Source organism: Tenrec ecaudatus, chromosome 11, assembly GCF_050624435.1.
Source record: "Tenrec ecaudatus isolate mTenEca1 chromosome 11, mTenEca1.hap1, whole genome shotgun sequence".
Lineage (NCBI taxonomy): Eukaryota > Metazoa > Chordata > Mammalia > Afrosoricida > Tenrecidae > Tenrec > Tenrec ecaudatus.
The window spans coordinates 152,016,972-152,035,015 of NC_134540.1; the positions used below are offsets into that span (position 1 = coordinate 152,016,972).

At 43.0% G+C, this 18,044-nt stretch overlaps 1 pseudogene; it reads left to right on the plus strand.

The window, feature by feature from the left end:
* The window catches only part of LOC142461115 (B-cell receptor-associated protein 29 pseudogene), a 48,170-nt pseudogene that overhangs the window by 29,328 nt on the left and 798 nt on the right, over positions 1 to 18,044 (plus strand).

The following is an 18,044-nucleotide window of genomic DNA, read 5'->3' on the forward strand; positions in this document are numbered from 1 at the left end:
ATATTGAGTTAGCATAAACACTTCCTTTGAAATATCTTTAATCTTCTTAAGGAAGTCAGAAATTTTCTCCCAGGAAGTTGGGGGAGGTTTTCTGTATAGCTGTTACCTAAGAAGCAGACACCAGGTTGTATTTTCGATGGTTTTTCGGGGAGATCCAGGGTTTTGGAGAATTGGGATTTGGAGAATCCTTCCTGGGCTTTGATGCTATGGGGAGGCAGTCCAAAGGGTGAGGTCCAAAGATGAATCAGCTGATACAGCTCACTGCCATTGAGTCGATTCTGACTCAGGGCAACCCTACAGGAATAGAACGTCTCATCTTTCTCCTGTGGAACAGCTGGTGGGTTTGAACCACTGACCTTGAAATTAACCCGTGGTGGTGCGACTAGTATGTGGAATGGGGAACCTGCAATGTGCCAAAATAAAAGTTAAACCCACGTTCTTATCGTGAAACGAGGAGACAGACACGTGGGCTGGATCAGTGATGTTTCTGAGGACCCCAGCTCTGGGAGTGGCCATGACACTGCAGAGTACGTGCTTAGGTATAAATGGGGGTGCCACTAACAAGGCCTGGAGCAGTCGCTGTCTGATGGGGCCAGCTGTCATTCTTTGAGAAAACATATGATATGACAGCGTTGGACAATATTTTTAGACACTTTTCTGCGTGGGTTATGGTTTGCAATCAAGAGAAGAAAATGTGCACTGTTGGAGCGGAAGGACAGGCGTTGGCTGCGTTGAGTGTTTTATGTCGTCGTGGTGCCTGTTTGCATGATCTTCACCTTGCACTTGAGCTGAGGGCTGATGATGAAGACTGATTGCTGTGGGGGTGAAGCAGCAGGGTGATTGTGTGAAAGCCGTGGTCTGAAGCTGGAAGTCTGAGATGCTAGCCTGGCTTCAGCTTCTCCACCCGTCATTGTGGAGATGTGCTAGCGGTTACCACTGCACACAAAAAGGGTCTCCTCTCCATCTTGGGCTTCCAGGACAGAGCTGAGAAACAGGGAACATCAAGAGAACTGGCTGAGCTCGCACTTGTCTGAACCGAATGGAAGCACTTGCCAGACTTTACAGTAAACAAGAATGCTTGGAACAACTGCTCCTGGTTTTGTTTGTTTACTTGTAAGTAGGAAGATTTTCCATCTTGGGTAAAAGCCAAATCAAGTAATTAGACTCACTTCTACAGCTACCCATTGACAAACTCAAAAGCACAAAGAAGTGGGCTGAATCCAACAGCTGGACGGAAAATTTAGTTCAAGTTTACCCATCTGGCCTTTCTGGCCCCTCCTGCATGCCTAGCATCGCGTATCTGGCTTTTTCAATTTTTTTTTAATGAAGTGTTGAATAATCCATCAACATTCTCTGACAGGATCGCACCCTGGATTGGTTTGTTTAGTTCCTCTCGCCCATCACTGACGACTGTAGCAGATCTCTAAGCAATCTACAACCTGTAATGGGCCCCTGGCGTGTGGTTTGAAAGTCACTTTAAAACGAGTGTCCCTACATGAAAATACACGTGGCAAGGCAGTGCATTTTATACTTTTCTGCAGCATGACTATAATCACGGCTTGTGATTACATTCATCTAACATCAGATAAAGGGTTCGGGGCAGCAATACCTCATGATAGAAGATAGTTTTAAGTGACACTGAGCAAGAAATGTACTTCTGCCAGTGTCAGCAAGCTCACTATATCTCAATCAGACTTCTTTACTCAAGGATAGCTGATGGCTGCGATATCTTGAGCAGAGAGCTTAAAAGATTAACCTCTGCCCGAGTCCAAGCAGAGTTAAGGGAATAACTTTTTTTCCAAGTAGCTCAAGACCCCAAACTGGAAGCATCTGCCTAAAGATTTACTTTCTTTCCAATTGCATGGTTAACTTTCCAGGTCTTGCTATCAGGTGCTGTTGAGTCAGTTCTGACTCTTAGGGACTCTCTGTACAACAGAGTGAAGAAACACCACCTTGTTCTACATCCTTCCCCCCACCCCCCATAGTTGTTGTTATGTTTTGAGTCTATTGTTACAGTCACTGTGTCAGTCCATCTCATTCTCTATCTTACTGGTTCCTAAAGTGCCAAGATATGATGCACATAAGTAGTCCGCCTTAATGGTGAAATGGGTTGCATGTTGGGCTGTTAATCACAAGACTGTCGGTTCAAATCCACCAGAGATTCCTTGGGAGAAAGATGAGGCTGTTTGCTCCTGTAAAGATTTACAGCCTTAAAAACCCTAGACAGTAGTTCTACTTTGTTCTACAGGGTTGCTATGAGTTGGAATCAGCTCCAGGGCAGTGGGTTTATAAGGGCATTGTGTAAGAGCGGAAGTCAAAGGAGAGTTCCTGATGTCATGAAGTGGGATGTTGGTAGTTCCCTGGCAAATTTATAGTGTCTGAGCCAGAGGTAGATGATTAGAGAGGCTAATAAAGACAAGAACATTCAGGGAAGGATTTGGTGGTAGAATTTCGAACATGAGATGGTTGCTGGTGTTGTTGTTAGGTGCCCTCGGGTCAGTTCTGACCCATAGCAACCCTGTGCACAACAGAACGAAACACTGCCTGGTCTGCACCATCTTCACAACTGCTCCCAGGCCTGAGCCCATTGTTGCAGCCACCGCGTGAATCTGTTTTGTTGAGCGCCTTCTTCTTTTTCTCTGACCTTCCACTTTAGCATGCACGATGTCCTTCTCCAGGGACTAGTCTCTCCTGACATGTCCAAAGTATGTAAGACGATGTCTCACCGTGAAAACTCCAAGGAGCATTATGGCTGTACTTCCTACAAGGTGCTTCATGATACTTTCAACATTCGTTGCCAATACAATTGAAATGCATCGATTAGATTAGCCTTCCTTATTCAGTGTTCAACTTTCACATGCATATGTGGCCATGGAAAACACCAGGCACACCTTAGTCCTCAAAGTCACATGCTTGCCTTTCAAGACTCTAGAGAAGTCTTGTACAGCAGATTTAGCCAATGCAGTGCACCTTTTGATTTCTTGACTGCTGCTTCCATGAGCATTCGTTGTGGATACAAGCAAGAGAAAATCCTTTGACAAGTTCAATCTTTTCTCCATTTATCATGGTGGTGCCTATTGGTCTAGTTGTGCAGATTCGGGTCTTTGTTACATTGAGTTACTGTAATTCACACTGATGGCAACGATCGTTGATCTGCATCAGCAAGTGCCTCAAGTCCTCCTCACTTTCAGCCAGCAAGAGTGTGTCATCTGTGTATTGCAGGTTAACAGGCCTTCCTTCAATCCCAACGTTGTGTCACTTTCTTCATAGAATCCAGCTTCTCTGATTATTTTCTCCACATACAGATTGAATAAGTACGGTGAGTACATACAACCCTGACGCACACCTTTCCTGACATTAAACCCATGCAATATTTACTGGCTCTGTTTACACAGCTACCTCTTGATCTAGATACAAGTTCCACATGAGCAAAATGAAGTGTTCTAGAATTCCTATTCTTCCTAAGGTTACTCATAGTTTGTTATGATCTACATAGTCAAATACCTTTGCATAGTCAATGAAACACAAGTAAACAACTTTCTGGTATTCTCTACTTTGAGCCAAGGTCCATGTGACATCAGCAATAATATCCCATGTTCCACGTCTTCTTCTGAATCTAACCCGAGCCTCTGGCAGCTCCCTGTCAGTGTCCTGCTACAACCATTGTTGGATGATCTTCAGAAAAATTTTACTTGCATGCAATATCAATGATTTGATTTTACTGTTTGAGTATCCAGTTGGGTTACCATTCTTTGGAATGGGTACAAATATATATCTCTTCCAGTCAGTTGACCAAGTAGTTATGGTCCAAATTTCCTTGCGTATTGAGGTTGATAGTGGGAGCAAACATTCTGATTTGGGGGGCACTGGTAGAAAGAGAATGTAAGTTCCACTGAACTGCTTCATTCTTTAAGGATCCAGTCCACCTTGTTGGTTCCATCTGCTTCTCAGAAATGTGTTCCCGAGAAGACTGGGAGCCCAGGATGCTGCAGTCTCAATGCTCTCGCAGATAGGAAGGCCCACCAGCTTTGTACCCACAGACATCACTTGATTTCATTTTTCAGACGGAGAATATTTAAAGTTGCCACATATGAATTCAGAGTCACACCCACCCAGAAGCTTTGGGCATCCGTCTGCTCTCTAAAGATCCGCAGCACTGTTTCCAGATCTTGGGCTCAAAACAAACTTCTCAGCTTGGTGGGAAGGCCTTTTGGTTTCTTCAAGGTCCACATAAGGACCAGAGATTGTTCCCCTGGAAAAAGAGTTCAGGGACACCTAAATTCATGCCAACTTAGAGATGACTAAGGGACGGTCTCCATCTTAACTCTAGAACCCACCCACGCATCGCCATCCTGCAGGAGCTCCCTTGTTGACCTCCGACATCGATGCTCCAGATCTGAGAGTAGAGCAGTCACGGTGGCAGCTGGCTCAGCACATAGGAGAAGTTGCTTCCTTCTGCTTCACTGGCCTCTGCTTGCTTGCTCGCTCGTCCCTGTGGTACAGGGGAAGCTGTGGCCATAGTCTCGGCTCATGGGTTCTTTAAGGAGCTGCAGGCAGCGAGGGCAGGCCACCAGTCCTGCTCAATTCATTGCTACCTCTCTCTCTCCTCCTACCTGTCCACCCTGACTTCGGAGGTGCTTCCTGCCTGCCAGAAAAACCCAAACCAAACCAAACTCACTGCCATGGTGTTGATGCTGACTCAAAGTGACCCTCCAGGACAGGGTAGCCCTACCTCTGTGAGTTTCGGAGACTCTGACTTCTTAAGGGACAAGAAAGCCCCACCTTTCTCCCTTAGCGGTATAATGTGTAGCCACTATGCCACGGGGCTCTAAAGAGTCTTGCAACCTGTGGTCTGCCGTTAGTGGTGGCCACCACTACATCCCATAAGCTAAAAGTGATTCTATTTTGTTTGTAAAAATAATTTCTGCTTTCTTTTCAATTGAGATTTTTCTGTTTTGTTTGGTTAATGCTGTTGGGTCCTCTTCTTTTTGTGTGTGTCTTTTCTGTATATGGAAGTCAGTATGGGTGGATCTATGAAGATAGCAACTGGATTAATAATTACATGGAGAGATGTGGGCAACTGAGCATCAGGAAGATAGTGTATGTGGAAAAATTCTCTACACTCATATTTCAGGAGTCTGGGAGGCAGATTCTAGTGAAGTGAAGCATTCATGCTCCTGAGATACATCACAGGCACTTTCTCCGAAGGCAGCGGTTCTCAACCTTCCTAATGCCGTGACCCTTTCATACAGTTCATCATGCTGTGATGACGCCCAACCATTAAACTATTTTCATTGCTACTTCATACTATAATTCTGCTACTGTTATAAATTGGGCAACCCCTGTGAAAGGGTCCTTTGACCCACAAAGGGGTCGCAACCCACAGGTTGAGAACCACTGTCTGAAGTAAGTTATTCCCCATGATGTCCCCCCATAGCCTTGCCAATTGTGAAATGCTGCCTGTAAGCAAATGGGTGCTACTATGCTGCTTGAAGGCTATTTGTCTGAAGGTTGTCTGCCATCAAGAATAATCACCCCACTCAACCCTAAGTAGGGCCACTCCCTTCTGATAAGGATCATAGATTGTTCCCCTGGAGAAGAGCTCAGGGACACCTACATTCAAGCCAGCTCAGAGACTAAGGTTAGGTTGCCATCTTTCCTCTAGAACCCACCCATCTTGGTATGTGTGTATCTTCCTGTCACGTGCATACCCCTGGCTTGTTCTTCCCTTCCTTTTATGTTTATGCCTCCCATACAACCCCTTCCTGTTACATACATGTATGACGCGGCTTGCATGACTGAGATTATATCAACTTGTGAGAGAATACATTCTCCTTCTTTCTGGGTCTGGTCCCCATTGGAAGAGGTGAGTCCATGCATGCCTTGTCTGGGGTTTCTTTAATTTACCCTTCAACTACACAACCACACACTAAGACCCATTCAGTTGTGGAAGCTGGTCCCCCAGTGAGAGATTAGGGAAAGTGGAGAGTCAACAACAATGGGTTCAAAAGGAAAAAAATGTTCCAACATTGATTATAGTGATGATTGTACAACCCTTCTTTTCTTAATATGATTGTACTATTTTATGCTATATTAATTACATCTCAATAAAACTATTTACTTATGTTTAAAAATAATTTTATTGGGGGCTCTTACAGCTCTTATCACAATCCATGCATACACGCATTGTGTCAAGCACATTTGTACATATGTTGCCATTGTCATTATCAAAACATTTGTTTTCTACTTGAACCCTTAATATCAGCTCCTCAATTTTTTCCTCCTTCCTCGACCCTCTCTCTCTCTCATGAACCCTTGATGATTTATACATTATTTTTATTTTCATATATTACACTGGCTTCTGTTTCCCTCCACCCACATTTCTGCTGTTCATCCCCTTGGTGGGGGGAAGGGGGCAGTTACATGTCGATCATCGTGATTAGTGCTAGTCCCATGATTGCTCCTGAGAGGTTTCTCTGTCCTGGATTACCTGTGTCTAGAGCTGTAGTCTGTACCAGTGTACATGCTCTGGACTAGCTGGATTAAAAAAAAATGTTTTATTAGGGGCTCATACAACTCTTATCACAATCCATACATACACATACAATTGTATAAAGCACATCTGTACATTCTTTGCCCTAATCATTTTTTTAACAATTTATTAGGGGCTCATACAACTCTTATCAAGTCCATACATATACATACATCAATTGTTTAAAGCACATCTGCACATTCCCTGCCCCAATCATTCTCAAAGCATTTGCTCTCCACTTAAGCCCTTTGCATCAGGTCCTCTTTTTTTTTCTTTCCCTCCCTCCCCGCTCCCCCCTCCCTCATGTGCCCTTGGTAATTTATACATTGTTATTTTGTCATATCTTTCCCTATCTGGAGTCTCCCTTCCCCCACTTCTCTGCAGTCCCTCTCCCAGGAGGAGGTCACATGTGGAACCTTGTATTCAGTTCCGCCTTTCCAACCCACTCACCCTCCACTCTCCCAACGAGCTGGGTTTTTAAGGTAGAGCTGGAGTCATGATAGTGGTGGTGGTGGTATTACAGAACTAGAGGAATGTTGTATGTTACGCTGGTGCTCTAGTGCGCTCCTCCTTGGGACCCTTCTGTGAGGGGATGTCCAATTGTCCATAGATGGGCTCTGGGTTTCCACTCTGCCTCACACCCCGACCTCTTTCACATCGATATGATTGTTTGTCCTGGATCTCCTAATGCCTGATACTTGATCCCATTGACTCTTCATGATCACACGGGCTGGTATGCTTCTTCCATGTGGGGTTCTTTTGGCTAGATGCCCGTTTGTTCAACTTCAAGCCTTTAAGACCCCAGACACTATATCCTTTGATAGCCAGGCACTATCAGCTTTCTTCACCACATTTGCTTATTCACCCGCTTTGTCCTCAGTGATTGTCTAGGGAAGGTGAGCATCACAGAATGTAGGGTTATTATTTAACATATAGTATATGTAAATAGCACTATGCCCCTCTCATTATATATTAATGTATTTACATATGTACATGCCTGTATTTATACCTCTGTAAATGTCCTTTGCTTCCTAGTTCTTTCCTCCATTTTCTTTTACTTTCTTCTTGTCCCACTATCATGTTCGACCTTTATTTGGTTCCCAGTAATTTCTCTCAGCTGCATTGCACTTGATCAAGCCTGGCATCCCACATCCTCCTTGCCATCGATTTTAAATCACTTATTATTTCCTTGTGCCTGGGTTTGTGGCTTCCTGCTTCCTTTCCTCCCCCTCCCCCTGTCTCATGTTCTCCTGGAACTGCCAGTCCCTTTGTCTTCTCCTTGGGATTGTACAATAAAACTTTAAAAATGAAAACTGGTCCACATTTAACCATTCAACCATTTCAAGAGATAATAAAGAACTGATGATACTAAAAGAAAAAGTCCAAGCTGCCCTGAAGATAAAAGCAAGGCTCCAGGAATTAATGGAATACAATGGAAATGTTTCAGTAAGGCAATGAAGCATTGGAAGCACTTGCTTAGCTACCTGGCTAACAGATGGAAAGAGATACATAATTATGTACGTTCTAAAGAAAGGTGATCGCTTGGAATGCAGAAATTATTGAACAAGATTATTCATATCAAGTAAAGCTTTGCCGAAGACAATTCAACAACAGTTGCAGCAGTACATTGACAGAATTTCAAGCCAGATTAAGAAGAGGATGTGGACCAAAGGATATCATGGCTTAAAGCAGGGAATGCATCCATCAGATGGATATTAGCTCAAAGCAAAGAATACCATAAAATGTGTATTTGTGTTTTGCTCATTATGCAAAGGCATTCAGCTGTGTGAATCATAGCAAATTATGGATAAAAAGGGAATTCCAGAACACTTAATTGTGCTCATGAGGAAACTGTACATGAATCAAGAGGCCCTTGTTCAAATAGAACAAAGAAATAGTGAGAGGTTTAAAATGACAAAAGGTCTGCCTCTGGGATGTCTTCTTTCACCACATTTATTCATTCTGTGGACTAAGCAAGTAATATGAGAAGCTGGTCTACATGAAGATGAATGTGGCTTCAGGATTGGAGGAAGGCTGGTGAACAACCTGCGCTAGAAAGATGACGCAGCCTTGCTTGCTGACAGTGAGGAGGGTTCAAAGAACTTGCTAAACGAAAGACAAGGACTGTAGCCTTCAGCATGGATTACAACGAAGGTGAAAAAGTCCCAAATTCTGACCACTGGTCCAATAGGAAACATCATGATAAACAAAGAAAAGATTAACATTATCAAGGATTTTCTCTTGCTTGTATCTACAATCAGTGCTCAGAGTTAAAAAATAAAATGGCACATTGCTGCACAAGAACACTTTAAAGTGTTGAAGAACAGGGAGGAGGGGGGAAAGGCAGTGGTGTTAGCAAACCCAGGGACAAGGGAAAAACAAGTGATCAAAGTCAGTGGTGAGGAGGGTGTAGGAGGCCTGGTAGGGCATGACTAAGAGTAATGTAACCTAGAGAAATTACTGAAACCCTAATGAAGGCTGAACATGATTGTGGGAGAAGAGGAAAGCAAAAGGAAATAGAGGAAAGAGCTAGGAGGCAAAGGGCATGTATAGAGGTCTACATAAAGGCATGTACATATGTAAATATATATGAGGATGAGGAAATAGATCTATGTGCACATATTTATAGCTTTAGGATTTATAGCTTTAGTATTAAGGTAGCAGATGGATATTGGGCCTCCACTCAAGTACTCCCTCAATGCAAGAATACTTTTTTCTATTAAACTGGCATTCCATGATGCTCACCTTCCTCACACGATCACAAAGTGGGTGCACAAGCAAATGTGGAGAAAAAAGCTGATGGAGCCCAGCTATCAAAAGATATAGCATCTATGGTCTTAAAGATTTGAAAGTAAACAAGGGGCCATCTAGCTGAGAAGCAACAAAGCCCACATGGAAGACACACACCAGCCTGTGTGATTGTGAGGTGTCGAAGGGATCAGGTATCAGGCATCATCAGAACAAAGAATCATATCATTGTCAATGAGAGGGAGTGGAGATTGGGGACCCAAGACCCATCTGTAGGCAACTGGACGTTGCCGTACAGAAGGGTCACAGGGAGGATACGAGCCAGTAAGGGTACAGTGTAGCAATTATGAAACATACAACTTTCCTCTAGTTCTTAAATGCTTCCTCCTCCACACTGTCATGATACCAATGCTACCTGACAAATCTGGGTAGACCAGAGACTATACCACTGGCACAAATAGGAACTGGAAATCCAGGGAATCCAGGGTGGATGATCCCTTCAGGACCAGTGGTGAGAGTGGTGATACTGGGAAGGTGGGGTGGAAAGCAGGAACCAATTACAAGGATCCATATATAATCTCCTCCTTGGGGGGTGACCAACAGAAAAGTAGGTGAAGGGAGACACTGAACAGTGTAAGATATAACAAAATAATAATTTATAAATTATCAAGGGCTCATGAAGGAGGAGGGATGGGGGAGGGAGGGGAAAAACTGAGGAGCTGATACCAAGGGCTCAAGCAGAAAGCAAATGTTTTGAGAATGATGAGGGCGACAAATGTGCTGGACACATGGATGCATGTATGGATTATCATAAGTGTACGAGTCACAAATAAAATTATTTTTTTAAAAGTATTGAAGAGCAAGGATATTACTTCAAGGACTAAGGTGGTGCCTTCAATTTCCCCGTATGCACGTGAAAGTTGGACCTTGTACCAGGAAGACTGGAAAAGGGTCAATGTGGTTAATTACGGAGCTGGCGAAGAATAGTACAGTATCTTGGACTACCAAAGAACAAACAAGTCTCTCTGGAAAAAGCACAGTCAGAATGTTCCATAGAGGGTGAGAAAAAGCAAGATACAGAAGGTGATGTATTACACAGCACCATTTTCATCAATTAATAAAACCAAAAAGTATGCATTAAAAGAACACATAGCAACAATATCAGAGGCTAGAATGGGTAGCTCATGGAAGAGAGGGGAATAGAAATGAGAGGTGGGGATAAAAAGTTAAACAAAAGAGCAGCACCATCAAGCTACAGAGAATGTGGTGCCGCAATTTAAGGAGCATGGTTGGCTCAGTCTTTGGCACAAATGCAAACCCACGGAAGGAAAGGGAATAGAGAAGAGAGAAGGATAGTGGGGAGAGAGGGCGATACAAGGAAGGAAGGTAAGTTTGCAGAGATATTATTTGGAATAGCCATGTGCTGAAATTTAGTGGAAGGCAGAAAATCTCCTGGAGTTTGGGCAGGGAAATGCTGAGTTAGAATGGGATCGGGGTAACTTGGAGTGCGCCCTCTGCTGGTAACTATTCAATGTTGCAGAGACGGCTCTCAGACCTGTAGTGCTGATTTCTCTTCCCACGCGGAGTGGCTTTTTGTTTTTTTTAAACAGGCAGGTGAGGGGCGATAAAGGATAGAAAAAGGAACCTTGCTGGGCCTGTGACAGAAGCTTCAGAATTCAGCCCGTTTTCCTCCTTTCCCTTCAAAGAAATGAAAACCTTAGCACTACTTGTCTTCACTAGGCCGAGGGGCTTCCCGCGACTCAAGGATTTCGGAGGTGAAACCAACAAGCCTAGATACTTGCCTCCCTTTAGCATTTGTTCAATTTTAAAAAAAGAAATGATAATACATAGAAGTATTGCTATTAACTCCTAAAAACTTGTATTAAGTAAAAATATAAAAACGTGAAGCTATTTTTTCCCAACAAAATCTCCATTTTGGTCTACATACTTCTGAAGGCCACGTTTCCATCTGTCTAACCCTTACTCAGAAGAATTCTGGGCTCTTCATTTACAGTTATGTCAAAATGGCATTTCAGGCAACTCCAAGAGACTAAAATTGCATTCCTTTTAAATGTTGAATTTGGGCAACAAAAAGAAGTCTGCAGAGACAAGATCAGGGTAGTAGGTGGATAGGTTTTCCCAGTGAAATGCTCCTAAGAATGAGCCGGTGCATTGTTGTGATGGGAGAAAATTCACAGCACAACTTGCCTGACTTTCTTTCACCAATGAAGTTTTCCATTTCCTTAAAACTTCCTCTTAGGAAACTCTTATGTTCGTCCCGTGAGAAAATTTATCAAGATTATGTCTTTGGAGTTCCCCTGACCAAAATTACCATAACTTTCTGAACAGGCCTCTATACTTTGAATTCAATGGACTCAATAATAATAATCCCCTGGGAAGTCACTATTTTGATTGGAGCTTTTTTGGGGGAAGATATTCTATGAGACAAAGTGTGTCAGTCTGGGTACATTAGAGAAACAAATCTACAGAAACTCATGAATAAGAGAGTTTTATATAAATGTTAAGTGCACATCCAGAAAACATCCCTACCCAGATCTGTCCAAGCCCATAAGTCCAACACTATTCCATATGTCCACCACCAATCCACAATGTCATTCTCCATTTCACAAAAGAGATGCAATGATGCCGACTGCAGGAGGAAAGCCGAGTCAGGGAAGGTGTAAGCATCTCAGCGCTGGCAGGGGTACCCACATGGTTGCTCCAGCACCCAGAGCTGCATCGGGGTAGGTCCATGTGGCTTTTCTTCAAAGATATCTTGCTTGCAGGAAGTCAGCCTGGCCAGCTGAAGCAGGGAACTGGCTAAGGCAGCAGCACCCTGAACCGAACATCAGAAAACAAGAGACCCGAGAACTAGAAAGGCGTGTCTCATTGAGCCACTTATCTCTCTGCCCTTCAATTAACCCCACATGTATTTATTGGCCAAGTGGGCACAATGAACTTTAATTATCTCAGTAAGACAAATATATTATTAAGAAAGCTTGTCTGCAATCATTCACTATTTTCAGAGACATGTTTAAATATTTCTTGATTGGAATAAATCTGCATATGCACAATTTAGGAGCCCTGGTAGTGATGGGTAATATGTTGGGCTGCTCACTGCAAGATCAGCAGTTCAACTCCACCAGTTGCTCTGAGGGTGGAAGTGAGGCTTTCTCTTCCCATGGAAATTCACAGCCTTCGAAACTCAAAGGGGCAGTTCTACCCTGTCTAATAGGGTCACTCTGAGTAGGAATTGACTCGATAGCAGTGGGCTCATGCATAAATTGGAACCGTAGAAGCAATACTTTTTCCCCCCAATAAAATTCTCACAGGACACATCCTCCTGACTCATAGTAAAAAATGCATGTATAATTTTTATTCCCTTGAAAATGAACTACTAGGAGCTAACCATTGACCAGAAATGTAATCAAGAGTGTAGTTATCTAATACTTATCTTGTATATTATATGTAGTATATTCTGTACACATATAAAAGCCACATTTTCAATATGAGATAAAAGGGATTTCACAAAAAGTGTGGGTGTAGTTATAGGGACAAATTCACAATTTCTTCTTTTATAATGATCCTTACACTAGATTCATTTACTCTTGAGATGGGAGGCAAGTACGTCTGCAGATCTCAGTCGATGGTGCAGATCAAGCATTTGACTTTTCTGGCCCCATTGTGGCATTGTTCTGCTTCCTGGGAGCGCCTGTAGCATCTCAGTGGTCCTTTGTACAGGTCCTGTGGGGGTCAAGGCTATGGTATTGCACTAAACATGATTAACACTATTTCAGAACTGCCTGGGATCACTTATTTACACTGATAAATAATTTCCCAGAGCGACAAACTGCTTATGCAGAATTGGCCTGTGCTGTATAGTGTTGATGTTTTTAATGTTTTAAGGCGGTGTATGTGTTGACCTGCCTGTTCAGACCATGCTATTCAAAGGTCAACTGTAGTCATGAGCACACCATCTGCACCATCAGGAACCTTTCATCAGAATAGACAACATCTATTTAGCACTTTGTCTGCATTCTGCAGTATTATCTCATTATGACTCTCACACCAATTTAGAAGGGAGGCGCTTCTGCTAACATGTAAGTAAGAAAATGTGGTGACCTCCTTCTTGACCCAACCTGAAATTCTTCTAGGTGCAAGTATTTCTTGCTTGTTCCACGATAACAATTTCTTCCCTGGCCTTTTAAATATTCATGGTGGTCTTTTCTTTCTTGCTCACTATTTGTATTTTTTACCTCTGTTTTATTATTATATCCTTACCACTTAATTTTATTCTTTTAAAAATTTGTTTCTGTTGAGTTTCCCAGTTTGCAAAGCACAAAAGGAATAGAAACATAGAGATAAGATCTCATGCAAGAGTTTATAGGGGAGGTAGGGGTGAGGGTGGGAGATAGGGTGTGGGAGGGCATTGGAGGAGCAAACAATGTATGTGGGAGGCGGCCGGGAGCACTCACTAGAAGTAATAGCGACTACACAACTTATCTTAAAAGTGACTGAACCATGGGGAGTGTGTTCTGAAATTGACTGGTAATGATTGGGCAACTCTTCTTGATATGACTGAACTATTGAATTGTGTGATTTCTGGATTAAGTGCCAATAAAACCGTTGGGGAAAAAAGAAAATGTGGTAATCTAAAAGAGCTTACAGATTTCCTCTTTAAACATCACCTTCCATCATAGCTGTATTCGCAGCTCTCAATGCCATGGTCAACCAACACTGTCTTCATTCACCAGGAGTCTCTGTTTGCCACATCAACTCCTAGACTTTTCTGATGCAGAATTAGAGCTGGATAGGAAAGAGGGCTCCATCCTGAGAGGATTCATCATGGAACCAAGGAAAGCTATAAAATCAATTTGCATCAGAAGTTCTTAAATTACAAGGTTAAACAGAATCACTGGGAAAGCTCAATAGAATGCAGATTGCTGGGGTCTAATCCCAGGGTGTCTGATTCAATAGGTCTGGGGTGAACTGCTGACCTATGGGCCACATGTAGAGAACCCCTTTGGCTCAGAAGAGAATGGATTGGACCGGAGAAAGGAGACTCAAAAAAGTCAAACACAGTGCCATCAAGGTGAGTCTGATTCAAAGTCACCCTATAGGATAGGGCAGTACTACCTCTGTGGGTTTCTGAGAGACTTTTTGATGTCACACTTTGACTACAATTCTTGGATAGAACCCATTGGTCACCAATAAGGGTACAACTTGCTACTTTCATCTTCAAAGTGGAAGGAAAGAAGGCTCAGTGCATTTTAAGTAAATTTTCAAGGTAGTAGGGGTTATAGTTGGAATAAAATCTAAGTTAATCTAAGAAACCTTTATGAAGGCTTGAAGGTAGACATGCAGCCATCTAGCAGGGAAGCAACTAAGCCCACGTGGATGAAGCACAGTAACCCGTGTGATCATGAGGTGTTGATGGGATCAGGTATCAGGCATCAGAAGACCCAAAACAAACAACCATTTCGATGCAAATGAGGGGGGGGTTGGAATGGGGACCCAAAGTCCATTTGTAGAAAATTGCACATCCCCTCACAGAAGGGTCGCAAGGAAGGGATGAGCCAGTCAGGGTGCAGTATAGCACCAATAAAACAGACAACATTCCTCTAGTTTTTTTTAAATCATTTTATTGGGGGCTCACACAACTCTGATCACAATTGATCCATCCATCCATTGTGCCAAGCACATTTGTTGCCATCATCATTCTAAAAACATTTGCTTTCTATTTGAGCCCTTGATATCAACTCCTCATTTTCCCCTCTCCCTCCCTGCTTCCCCCTCGCACATGAACCCTTGATGATTTATAAATTATTATTTTGTCATATCATACCCTGTCTGACATCTCCCTTCACCTACTTTTCTGTTGTCCATCCCCCAGGAAGGAGGTTATATGTAGATCTTTGTAATTGGTTCCCTCTTTCCACCCCACCCTCCCACCACCCTCCCAGTATCTCCACTCTCACCACTGGTCCTGAAGGGTTCATTTGTGTTTCCAGTTCCTATCCGTACCAGTGTACATCCTCCAGTCTAGTCAGATTTGTAAGGTGGAATTGGGATCATGATAGTGGGGGTGGCAAGGAAGCATTTAGGAACTGGAGAAAAGTTGTATGTTTCATCGTTGCTACATACAACCCCCACGACTCTTCTGTAAGGGGATGTCCAGTTGTCTACACATGGGCTTTGGGTTTACACTCCACACTCCCCCTAATTGACAATGATATGATTTTTTGTTCTTTGATGCCTGATTCCTGATCCCTTCAATACCTTGTGATCACACAGGTTGGTGTGCTTCTTTCATGTGGGCTTTGTTGCTTCTGAGCTAGATGGACATCCTCTAGTTCTTTGATGCTTCATCCCCAAACTATCATGACCCCAGTTCTATCTTACAAATCCAGCCAGACCAGAGTATGCACACTCATACTAGACACAGGGAATGTAGAACAGATAAACCCTTCAGGATCAATAATGAGAATAGCAATACCATGAGGGTAGAGAGATGAAAGGGGGAGAAAGGGAGAACCGATCACAATGATTGACGTACAACCTACCCCACCCCCCAAGGGTGACGAACAACAGATATGTTGGTGAAGGGAGACAGCGGTCGGTGTAAAATATGAAAACAAAAATAATTTATAAATTATCAAGGGTTCACGAGGGTGGGAGGGTGGGGGAGGAGATGGGGAAAGAAGAGCTGATACCAAGGGCTCAAGCAGAAAGAAAATGTTTTGGAAATGATGAGGGAAACATATGTACAAATGTGCTTGATACAATTGATGTATGGATTGTTATAAAATGATGTTTTAAATTTTTTTAAAAAGAAAGAAAGAAACCTTTATAAGGGAGGGTTCAAACGGTTCATGTGAAAATTCCATGGACGAGCCATAGCGATACTACTCATGAATTACCCTTTCCCTCAAATCTCTTCCTTTCATCACAATTGTCAAGCATCTTTCTTGTCCTGTCAGGCCTCTGGGTGGCAATGTGGTGTAGGTATAATGGAGAAAATGCTTTCAAGTTTGGATGTCTTGAGTTTGAGGTTGCCCTTCTTCTCTTGGGAAAAGGGTTTCCTCTGGGTTGGTTTATATCCCACTGAATTTCTGAGAAAACAGAGACTAGAGTGAGCGAAAAAGAAATAGTAGGTAGGGGACCTGGGATGCAGTAGGTAAGCACTCAGCTGCTAGCTAAAAATTGGTGGTTCAAATCTACCAATTGAATCACAGAAGCAAGATGTGGCAGTCAGCTTCTGTAAAGACGATAACCTTTCAAACCCTGGAACACACTGAAGTCCTACCATCCAACTTCTCCCACAGGTAAATCTGCTGTGCGAGACCTCTTTAGAGTATTGAAGAGCAAGGTGTTTTTCTTGAGGACGAAGGCATGCCTGACCCAAGTTATGGGATTCTCCATTGCGTCATGCGCATGTGAAAGTTGGACATTGAATAAAGAAGCCCAGTGAAGAATAATGCATTTGAATTATGGTGTTGAAGAAGAATACTGGAAGCACCATGGGCTGCTGAAAGGAAAAATAGATCAATATTGGAAGAATTAAGGCCAGAGTGATCCTTAGGGGCAAGGATGGCAAGACTGTCTTACTCATGCGTTCCCCTTTCTCGCAGGTTTATACATTTCACCACACTTACTGAGAATCCTGCTTGTGCTCCTGCCAGGCTTCTGAGTGCTAATGTGGTGTAGGTAGATACACCACCTACATGCTTTAGACATATTGTCAGGAGAAACCAGTCCCTGCAGAAGAGCATCATGTTTGGTAAAGTGGAGGGGCGATGAAAAAGGGGAAGCCCCTTGACTAGATGGATGGACATGGCTTCTCTCAGTGGGCTCAGGCATGGGAACAATTGTGAGGCTGGTGCAGGACCAGGCAGTGTTTTGTTCTGTTGTGCACAGGGTCACTATGGGTCGGAGCGACTCAATGGCATGGAACAGCAACATCATCCAGCCTTAAGCTAATTTACTTTCTATTTGTAGTTAGCCTGACTCACCACGTTTGTGTTTCTGTTTTGTTTTTTCACCCTAGCCTCTGTGGAATTCTTAGACTTTTCTATATTGCTTAAGGACAGATATATTGTGTGTGGCCTTCTGGATAACTGGACCCTGAGGGTCAATATGACATAGAAGAAGATTGTTTATGCGTTACAAATGCTACTCTTATGTTTTATCATATTGTGGTGGCTGACATTTACATCTTGTGACTTGAGTAAAGTACCTGCAAAAGTACATGACGTCTGTGAAGTGTGCATTCCAGGGTACAAGTACATAAACCGTATGTACTTTGATCCCAAGTGAGACTCTGCTAAGAGCCTGTACCTGTGTCTGAGTCCCATTGCTGTCTCTTTTTTTGTCTAACTGATTAGACCTAACAACCCTACGGGGCAGTTCTACTCTATCCTACAGTCTGCCGCATCTTTCTCCTGTGAATTGTTTTGGGGATTTGAACTGAGTTTGCAGTTAGCAGAACAATGCTAATCCCACAGCCCCACCAGGACCCCGTGTGTGTGTGTGAGTATGTGTATTTTTTTCCATTTCCCTACCTCAATGTCCCCAAAGTGGCTTTTCTACAAGACTCCGTCTCTCTACTTCCTCACCCTCCAAAAAAAAAAAAAAATCAGTTTTGCAACGCTTTAACTACTAGAATGATCGTTATACATTTATTAAGCACTGGTAGAAATCTTTTTAATTTACACTTTGAGATAACTTAGGCAATGCGTTAGACATCTTCATAGCTCTGTGCTGT